The following is a 10,678-nucleotide window of genomic DNA, read 5'->3' as shown; positions in this document are numbered from 1 at the left end:
CAAAAGAAGAGCCTGCAGGAAGGAAGATTAGAGAAGAAAGTGTCTTGGAAGCAGCACAGTTTTGAGAAGGGGCCAGCCAGGAAAATAAGAAGTCCTTAAACCCATGTCACCCATTAGGAGAGTCTCCCATCTTGCAAGAAACTTAGCTTTTCTGTCACACACAGTCTTTGGCTGGGAGCAGCCTCTGGGAAGTGTGGTCTTGGTACAAATGCAGTGGTTGATTCAGCTTGCAGCAACTGAGGCCTTCAGGAAATTATATCCCCACAGCAGGAGACCTGAGTAGTGCATTCTCTTGACTACCTCATCTTCTTTGAATGTTTACCAATTACGTTCCTCTCCCAAAACTAAGCTCATTGCTTCAGTCAAGTTTATTTTTGGTGAGAAAGATCGGGCCTGAGCTAACATTTGTTGCCAATCTTCCTCTCTTTTGCTTGAGGAAGATTGTCACTGAGCTAACATCTGTGCCAATCTTCCTCTACTTTGTATGTGGGATGCCGCCACAGGATGGCCTTATGAGCAGTGTGTAGGTCCACAACCAGGATCTGAATCTGCGAACACCAGACTGCTGAAACTGTGAACCCCAGAACTCAGAAGCAGAGTGTGCCAACTTAGCCACTATGCCACCGGGCCAGCCCCATCAGTCAAGTATGTTTTTATAAGGAAATCAACAATACCTCTTTTACTTGATGTAATTATGTTAGTTATTCATGTCATATGAGTAAAAACAACGTCAGGTGTAGCTAAAATGTTAATTTTGGCTTAGAGATTTTCATTAGGAAAGGATTTAGAAGGATGATCATTACAGGAATCTTGCTTCTAATGGTCTTTTAAAGGACTTGAGGGCTTTGAAGTGAAATGGAATGGGTACTCAACTGGATGTCACATGTCCTGACCCTGCCTTTTGCTAGTGGTATGATTTTGGGCAGATTACACGACACCTGTGGTTCTCAATATTCTCAGAGGTGAAAAGGAGGGTTTTTTTCTTCCAACTGTAAAATTTTGTGACTTTCTAAGCAAGAAAATACTTTATATTATCAAAGAGGTCCATAATAAAAAAAAATGGGATACAATAATGCATTTTTATGCTCTATGTATATGAGTGTGAGTTTAATAATAAGCATGTTTGTACCCTCTTGCTGGTTTAAAGTATAAATAGGTATAATCTTTTTAAAAACTAATCTGCCAATATATATCCAGAACATGTAAAGAATGGCTATCTGAAACACTTATTCAAGAGCTTTATAGAGATTCTAACAAAGATTCATGTGTAAGGATGCTTCAATAAAGCACTATTTAAAATAGTGCAGAATTAAAAACAATTTAAATGCCCACCCTAGTGGAATAATTATTTTATTGTGTTTTTTTTTTTGAGGAAGATTAACCCTGAGCTAACATCTGCTGCTAATCCTCCTCTTTTTGCTGAGGAAGACTAGCCCTGAGCTAACATCCATGCCCATCTTCCTCTACTTTATATATGGGACGTCTGCCACAGCATGGCCTTCTGAGCAGTGCCATGTCCACACCCGGAATCCGAACCAGTGAACCCCGGGCCACCAAAGCAGAAGGTGCGTGCTTAACCACTGTGCCATCTTGATACAACTCTTATATGAACTATTCCAGCACCATATCAAAGTATGTTCTTGAAGAAAACAATGAATGTAGTAATGTTATATGATAAAAGAAAGATTAAAGCTATACTAATTATTACTCAAAATTTGTTTAAAAATGTAGGTGGACAGACATTCGCAAAACTCTTCAAGTTGATGTTAATCATTCTTGCTTGTTGGTGGGATTATGGATGAATTTTATTTTCTTCTTCATATCTGCTTTTATTTCACAAATTTTTGCAAAAACCAATGATTATCACTTGAATAATTATTTGTAATAAGCAGTTATTGGAATGACCAATGAATATGACCAATAAACATATTTTATATGAAATAATTATATATGAAATAGTTTGTTGAGAAAAGGAGCTGCAACAATCAAAGAGAGAAGGAGATGTGGGAAAGAGATAACAAACTTGAATTCTTCCTTAAAAATTAACCCAAACACTTCAGAAATAATGAAATAAATATATAGACCATTCATATACTATGAATCACATATTGTTTTTGCTGGATACAGTAACTAAAGTCTGTTTTCTCTGCCTGGAGTTTGCACTGGAGGTCATTTGGGAGTAGCTACATCAAAATCAAGCCTTAATATTTAATTTCTTCATTTTTTTAAAATTCAGTCTCCCCGTGCTGATCCTCTCCCTTCTGAACAAGACAATCACCACTGTGTTTAAGGGATATCATTTCATCTACAGAGCACTGGCCCCTGAATCTTTAAATTTCATGTTTCAATACTAATTCCCTATTCTGCATTAATCTGTCAGCATCTGATCTCAAGTAGACTATTTCCTAATCACTGATATTCTGGACATTCCCAATGGAAAAAAAGTTTGGGAGTGTAATATTCATACACAGTAATTTATTTTTAAAAAATGCAACATCTCAACTCAGTTTGCCAAAATAGTTAATGTCCCATCCTATGCCATCAAAGAACCTGACTGTGCAGACAAATATATTTTTAAATATTAGAAGGTCTATGTTTTGTTATGATAACTAGTAGAGGTTTAGAGAATGAAGCACAGGAGTTTTGGGTCTGTGACATCAGGATCCATTGTGGTTGAGGTCACAAATGATGGTCTGGCTCTGGAAATAGGTGATGACAATCTTCCTAAGCTTAGGTTTTATTAATGCTGTATTTTGGGGCAGCACCACAGAACTATCACTCCCAGTGATTTCTCTGCAGCACAAGGAGCCAGGAATAATCAATGTGATCAAAATCTTGACCTCTAGCCTGCTTCCTTTGTGTGTTCCAGATTGGGAACAGGAACATGTGTTCTGGGACAAATAATGGTCAAATGTTAAATGTCTCCAAATCAAAAAGTGAACAAGTTTTTCTAGCTCTCCTTGTTTCATGTAGCCTCTAAGGATGTAAAAGTAAAGTGGTCCAGGATTTTCCTTGTGCCAACTATAATACTCTAACCAATAGTCAATGCATATATGAAGATGAATAATTGTTTCCTATGCATGTGTTTAGAAATCTAAGCTTTTTTATTGCAGTGGTAGTCAACTGATCTAAGGCAAGAGGAAATTAATATCCACTAAATATCTACCATCTATAAGGCTTCTGCTATGAGCTTTATATATGCCATCTCACTACATCTCCAAAGAGCCATATGTGATAATTATTAATACTTTGACTTTTATCCTAAAGGAAACTATGGCTCAAATATGTTACTTATTTATAGCCACATACATAATTAATAGCAAAAATGAGAATTGAACCCACGTTTGTCTGGCTGCAAACTCACACCACTTTCAGTGCTGACTTTTGTTGTTAGTAGCTTTGAATCAAAACTAGAGAATTTGAAATTTCTATTTTATGAAGTCTTTTGCACCATCGGAGCAAGTGTTCTCTCCTTTTGATTGGAAAAAAATTGCAATTTTAAAAGGTGGCGAAAGGTAAGGAGCACAGATTTCTGAGTCTTGTTCATGACACTTAATTTTTTTTATGATGTATATCAACTCATTCAACTTTTCTGAGTCTGAGTTCCTCATCTGTAAAATAAGCATATTACCAAAATTTCTCTCATTTACCTATTTATATTGACTGATAATATGAATACATTGTAAACTATAAAGCACTATAAAAGTTATGTCCTCCCTGATTTAGCTTATGATGAGTGCGTTAGTTTACAAGGGCTGCCATTACAAAGTACCACAAACTGGGGCCTTAAAACAACAGAGATTTATTGTCTCACAGTTCTGGAGGTCAGAAGTCTGAAATCCAGGTATACTGTGCCAAACTCTCTCTGAAATCTGTAGAAGAGAATCTTTCCTTGACTCTTCTGTTCTGGTTCTTGTTGGTAATCCTTGACACTCCTTGGCTTGCGTATACATCACTCCAGTCACATGGCCATCTCCTCCCTGTGTGTCTTCACGTCATCTTCTCTGTGCGTATCTATGTGTCCAAATTTCCCCTTTTTATAAGGATAAGGGCCCATCGTAATGGCCTTATTTTAACTTGATTACTGCTGTAAAGGCCCTGTGTATGCAGGAAGGGAACTGCCAAGGACTGGACCACGGGGCTCAGGAAGCTGAAAAAAGATGGGCAGAGCTGATGGCAGCGTAGGCATGCTTTATTTTCTTTGGCCAGCTGGGGAAGGAAGCCCCGTGGCTTCTCCTGCAGCCTCTTTTACATGACTTTTACACAAAAGTGGCACACAGCCAAGGCAGGTTACATAAGATATGTTTACATTGGCACAGTTGGACGCATGCTGCCTGCAGCTGAGGTGTCGAGTCATGCCTGCCTGGAAACTGCTCTAGTCTAATCGTCCATAGTGCCTCCATTTCCCTTCACTCCACCCCCATTAGACTGCGGCAGTAGGGGGCTTGCAGGAGGCGCCTGCGTGTGCACACAGCGCAGCGCCTTGGACACACATACCACAACGACAATACAAAGAGCAGCAAACGGCCACCAAGAGATAGGCTATACTCCCTAACGTGGCAAGAACCCACCGCCACGAGGAAGACAAGTTAGACCACCATTCCTGCAAGGGGTCTCCCGTCAGCACCGGGATGCGTGAGATTTCCTGGTTGGCCTGCTGTAAGGCTTGTGAGATGTTTCCTGCATTATCTGGATGTACGGGCAACACTGCACCTGAATAACCACACAGGTCCCCCCTTGTGCTGTAGTGAGAATGTCTAAAGCCAAACGGTTTTGCAGCACGATTTTCCGGGTCTGAGCCATTTCATCAGTTAAGAGATAGACGGCCCAGGTGGTATGATTAAGGGCCGGGAGGTATGTCCCAAGGCAGTAACCCGCCATTCCACAGTAATAGTCCCCGCGGATGGACTGAAAACAGCCAGGAGGTAAAACCACCAGGGCGTTCGCTTCTTCCGGTGATAGTGCCCTTTTAGCTTTTCCTAATTACTGGGGTGCCCATCCAGGGTTCTCCAGACAGTAGCCGGGAGGTAGGGCCACAGCCAGGTACAGCGCCCTGTCCAATAAGCCGGGAGATGAGGCCATCTATGACTACCACAGCGAGTACTATGTCCCTGGGTGCCGTCCCTACATAGGGACGGGCTTTCCACCAATACTTAGGCTGGGTCACCCATGTGACCTTCTGACATAGCCTCTGGGGCACCCACGCTGTTACTGCACCCCCCTTTTGCTGCTCTATGCATAAGAATACAGGCGTGGGGAGCACAGCAGCTACCCTAGGTACCTCGCCATAGCCGTCCCAGAGGCTTGGGGTTGCCCAGGGCCATTTATGTCCATGTTTCCGGCACATCTGTTGATCCACTTGGCACCTTGTTTGGCTCCACTGAGCATCAGATGGTCCCTAGGAGAACAGCCAGGTCCAGTTCCCTTCCTAAGCTGGGTGGCTGTGCCATGGGAGGCCTTCTGCCACGCTGGTAGGTAAATCCGTGCACACCCAGCAGTTAGATATGTTAGCCACCTCAGCATAGGTGTGCGCCCATTCCTCAACACTGTTTGCCACACTCCATCTATGGGTAAAAGGATAAAGCAGTGATAGAAACCAGCAGAGGTAAATCACACCCGTTGGACAAGATGCAAGTTAGTCGCTTGTCTTGGGACAGGAGGGTGGCTGCCAATGGGGGCATTCCCAGCCGTTGATACCATACCTTTTCCGCCTGTGGGGCCGCTGCAAGCGCTGGCTCCACATGGAGCAGTACAAGGGGAACTCATTATCGGCCACAAAGAAATCACATCCGTTCCCTTCAGGATAGAACCGGCATCAGTTCATGGCAGCCTGACAGTCACTCAAGGGGGCCAAGTGCTAGTCCCCCAGGGGATGACATGTAAGTCTCATTGTTCCTCAAGTCCCCATGGTGCTACAAGTGCCAACCATCTACAGTGGGGGGCTTTTATTTTCCACGGCCATTCCCATTCTTGTACCTCTCCCACATTGAGGCATGTTGAGGCCGGCAAAAGAATGTTTCCATTTTGGCCATAACCAGGTTTTAGTAACTCATCTGTAGTTACTACTTGCAGTTGTATGGGAGCCGCGCTGTGGTGCAGCAAGGCCTCCACAGGGGCTGGCCTGCTCTTGTGAGGCCTTTGATTTAACACCATCAGTACCTGCCACAACTGGGTCACCCATCCTTGCAACAAGGGGGGCTGTACAGCTGTGCGTAAGCCCTGCTTCAAAAGTCCATTACACCTTTCTATCATCCCAGCAGCAGCCAGGTTGTAGGGAGTATGGAAAAGCCATTGGATATCCATAGTGTCGGCACACTGTTGGGCTTCTTGTCCTGTAAAATGTGTCCCCTTGTCACTTTCTGTGATCAAGGGTCGACCATAAAGGGCACAGAGAACCTGCAGGGCTTGGACCGTCTGCCTCTGATCCACAGCTGCACAGGGTCATGCAAAGAGTAAACCAGTGGCCGTGCCAACAGCCATAAGGGCATACACGGCACCCTTAGTCTTAGGCAGAGGTCCAATACAGTCACTTGCCACCAGACCAGGGGCACACGCCATCTAGTTAGTTGCTGTTGAGTGAATACTAACTTCCTTCTATTAGGAAAAGCCTGGGCCCAGACTGCGCATTCCTGGCATGCTGTCATGATCTGCTGCCACGTGAGGGGTAATCCCCAGTGCTCACTCACCGTTCCCACGGTCTTGCTCCCTACATGGTTTAGGGATTGGTGTAACCAATGTGCCACGTCTGCAGATAGGGCTCTTTCTAGCCACCTCGCATGGGCCGGAGCACAACCTCATTATTCCCAGGAGCAGTCAAAGGCCATGGCTGGGAACCTGATATACTGTTACCTCTTTGTCATGGCCCAAAGCCCACAGTTCCTGCCACATGACCTGCCCCCATAGAGGGCAGTTTCCAGCCAACCATTGTTGAGCCCACCATGCAGATAATCACAGGGTCAATTCCTAGTATACCACCCAGCTGTCCATGAAGATGGCTAAAGGCCCTGGTTCATGGGCAACAACCGTCCATACGGCCTGTAGTTCTGCCCACAGCTGCCCATGTAGCAGCTGGCCCTCTACTAGAACCATCAGTATACCAAGCATCCTCCAGGACAGGGGGCTTCCCCTCAGCTCCTGTATCTCTAGAGGAGACATTGAGGCCTTTTCCCCAATGGAACTCAGCCGGCCTCAATACTTGTTGTAACTCCACACTCAAGGGGCTGGAGCTCACTGAGCTCCTTTGTTCCAGAGAGGCCCCCCATTTTGACAAGGTAGAGGTCTGGGCCGTGCCAGACTGTGGATGGGTAGAACATGACCAGAGCCATCCCTGAATAGGGTATGTGGTTCTAAGTTGAATAGGAGCCGTTTGTGTGATGGCCTCACACATTATCAGGGTGGCACAGGCAGCTGCCAACTGTTTCTCCACTAGAGAATATCGTATTTCCGCCCCTTTCTACAGTTGGGACCAGAACCCACAGAGGCTCTTACCCTGTTGTGCCACTGCCACAGGCCCCAGCCAAAACCCTCTTGAATAACATGGACATCCAATTCATATGGTTGTCCTGGGTCAGCCACTTGTAAGACTTGTGCCTGCTGTACTGCACGCTTGGCAGCTTTAAACACTTGGTCTGCAGTGTCTGTCCAGTCCCAAGGGGCTCCTATCTTTATCATTGCATACAGGGGTCTCACCACCTGGGCTAAATGAGGGATGAACACCTGCCAATACCCCAGCAGGCCCATAAATGTTTGCAGCTGGGTTACAGTTGTTGGCAGGGGATATGCCTGTATTTTGTCAATGATTGCTTCAGGTATCACCCTTGCCTTACCTGACAAGACAACCCACAAGAATTTGACAGATAAGCTAGGTCCCAGGATTTGGCATCCTTGATGGCCCAACCACATGTTGTCAGATGACTCTGCAGGGAGTCAGCAGCCTGCTCTAGATCTGCAAGAGAGTCAAAGGTTAACATATCATCATCAATGTAATGAAGCACAAGCACTACATCACTGTGAGCCCAAGTGGCCAAGTCCTGAGCAATAAGCTCATGACAAATGGTGGGGCTATGCAGGTATCCTTGTGGCAACACGAAAAAGTCCATTGTCTGCCATTTCAGGTGAAAGCAAACTGGTCTTTGCTCTTGGTGGCAATATCAATAGAAAAGAAGGCATTAGCGAGGTCCATAACATAGTGGTATTGTCCCAGCCGGACTGTCAGTTCATCCATCATATCGTGTACCGAGGGCACAGCAGCATGCAACGGAGGAGTCACCTTGTTCAACTCCTGAAAGTCCACAGTCATACACCACATGCCGTCAGGCTTCCTCACTGGCCAAATCGGGGAGTTGTGAGTGGGTCGCACAACCCCAGCCTCTTCTAGTTCTGCAATGGTCTGTGTGCTCTCCTCATGTCCACCTGGAAGGTGATACTGTCAGGTGGCCACCACATGCCACAGCACCAGCAATACTTGTGGCAGGTGGCGCATATGCCCTTGGACAACAGTCTTGACAACAAGCACCCATAGGTGGAATTCACCCAGGGCTGTCTGTAGGTGCCGTCCTTGCAAGATGTCCACCCCAGAACATACTCAGGGATAGGGGACACATAAACACTGTGTACACCTGGGGCAGCAGGCAATTAACACCAAGAGACAGAGACACTAGTTTCACCTTCATCGTGTGGGCCCCCATATCCATCAACATATGTCAGCTTCCCTGGAAACTTATCCGGGTTGCCGGAAATCAGACTGCAATCACCTCTAGTATCTACCAATGCCAGCAACATGCTGCACATTTGTGGGGGACCAGTAAATCACAAGTTCCACATGTGGCCTCCCGTCCTCCGGGGATCCCCCAAGCCGGGCTCCTCGGCCTTCCCCCAGTCAAAGAGGTACATGGGCTCCCCACCTGAGGGCTGCATGAAGTCCTGGAGGCTTACTTGCTGACTCTCACCAGGATTCTTCCCCGCTCCTACTGTCTTTTGGAACTGTTGCTCAGGCTTCAGCTGGCACCACAGTGCCACCAAGACAGTGTGCAGTTACTGGTCTATTTTCACCTCATCAATGCCTGTGGCTAGCAGGTCTATCGACATCTCCATATGGGTGACTAGCTTGGGTCCTTTCTCTACCGAGCCTGCTCTCGGCTTGGGCACCACCTGCCGTGCGACATGCACGGTTCTCTCCCTCCTTTGGCCTTCTATGTCCCCCAAAGTGGCCATGGCGGTGGTTACCTCATGTATCTGACACCCCACATAAGGTGCTAAAATGGCCACCAAGGACCCAAAAGAATTCGACGGGGCCGTGTTAAGAACCAGCTCCTTCATCCCAGGCATAAAGCACTCATCATCGGGCCCTCAGGTATGAAGGTTGAAAATGGCATGCTGTATTCCCAATTCACAGATAACTTGGACCTGTTCCACATAGGTCTGCCATCAGCTTACGTCTCCGGGAACTCCCTGGCATTATCCTACACTGTCTGGGTAGTAGTCTTCACCCACTCCGTCGTGGAGTTATTTCCCTGCCCTTGGGCAAGTTGGTGGCTATTTTGTGGTGGCTGCCAAAGGGAAGGATGCAACATGATGGAGGCCAGCTTCTCCATCTCATTGGGGGCACAAATTATGCTATCTACCCCCTCATCTGATAGCTGCAGGAGCCAGGCTGGAACGGGCTCACTCTGCCATTGCCTGCATTGCTTACACAAGTCCTGCAGTCCCGTTGGCATATAGGGAGTATACGCCATGAACTCTGTCATGATTGGGGCTCCCTGTGCAACACCTCCTGGGCCCAGGGACTGCTCATGCTTTATCTTTTGCTGGATTATTGGCAAAGCATGGAGAGGGCGTGCTTCCTCCACTCCCCGTCCTCAACATCCTCCGCCGTCCTGCTGTGAGGTGCCATTTCCAACTCCTGATCCAACTGCTGCACCTGGGCTTCCAGGGTGTCCTCCTTGGCTTGGAGTTCCTGTGTGAAGGCTGCATCCCACAGGGCAGACTCCATGTTGCAGCATAGGGCTGTCAAAAACAGCCAACCTGCCTGCCCCACTGCAGGCTGGGCCTTTTCCGGCACCTGCTCCCTGAGGCTATGCAGAGCCATCTCAATGCTGACAGAGGTACCATCCACAGACTCCCTCCCTTCCGCAGGGGCCCCTTCAACAAGACCTCCACCACTGGGAGCCACATACAAGTGGGTGGCCACATGTCCCTCCCATGTGTCTCAGGAGCCATAGGTCCACTCACCTCAGAATCCGGCCTACTATGCCAAGTGTATGCAGGAAGGGAACCACTGAGGACTGGACCACAGGGCTCAGGGAGTTGAAAAAAGATGCACAGAGCTGATGGTAGTGTAGACATGCTTTGTTCTCTTTAGCCAGCAGGGTGGGGAGCCCCGTGGCTTCTCCCGCAGCTGCTTTTATATGACTTTTACACAAAAGTGGCACACAGCCAGTGCAGGTTACATAAGATATGTTTACATTGGCACAGTTCCATGCATGTGCTGCCTGCAGCTGACTATGACATGCTGAGTCATGTCTTCCCTGAAACTGCTCCAGTCTAATTGTCCATAGTGTCTCCATTTTCCCTTCACCCTGTCTCCAAATATGGTCACATTCTGAGTTACTGGGAGTCAAGACTTCAACATATCTTTTGGAAGGGATAATTCAACTCATAACAATGGAGTAGTGCTAAA

At 46.7% G+C, this 10,678-nt stretch overlaps 1 long non-coding RNA gene across 1 annotated transcript; it reads right to left on the bottom strand.

Annotated features, from left to right (window-relative positions):
• Window positions 1-1,860: 1,860 nt before the first annotated feature.
• On the bottom strand, window positions 1,861-10,380 carry LOC139085072 (uncharacterized). The gene is made up of 4 exons (XR_011543097.1): window positions 10,231-10,380; window positions 7,827-7,945; window positions 5,282-5,564; window positions 1,861-4,150 (listed from the first exon to the last, which is right to left on the bottom strand). It is a non-coding gene; the product is annotated as an uncharacterized lncRNA (long non-coding RNA).
• Between the last annotated feature and the right edge of the window lie 298 nt (window positions 10,381-10,678).

Source organism: Equus przewalskii, chromosome 8 (genome assembly GCF_037783145.1).
Source record: "Equus przewalskii isolate Varuska chromosome 8, EquPr2, whole genome shotgun sequence".
Lineage (NCBI taxonomy): Eukaryota > Metazoa > Chordata > Mammalia > Perissodactyla > Equidae > Equus > Equus przewalskii.
The sequence above is the reverse complement of the archived record's forward strand: the minus strand, read 5'-3'. Positions and strand labels throughout refer to the sequence as shown.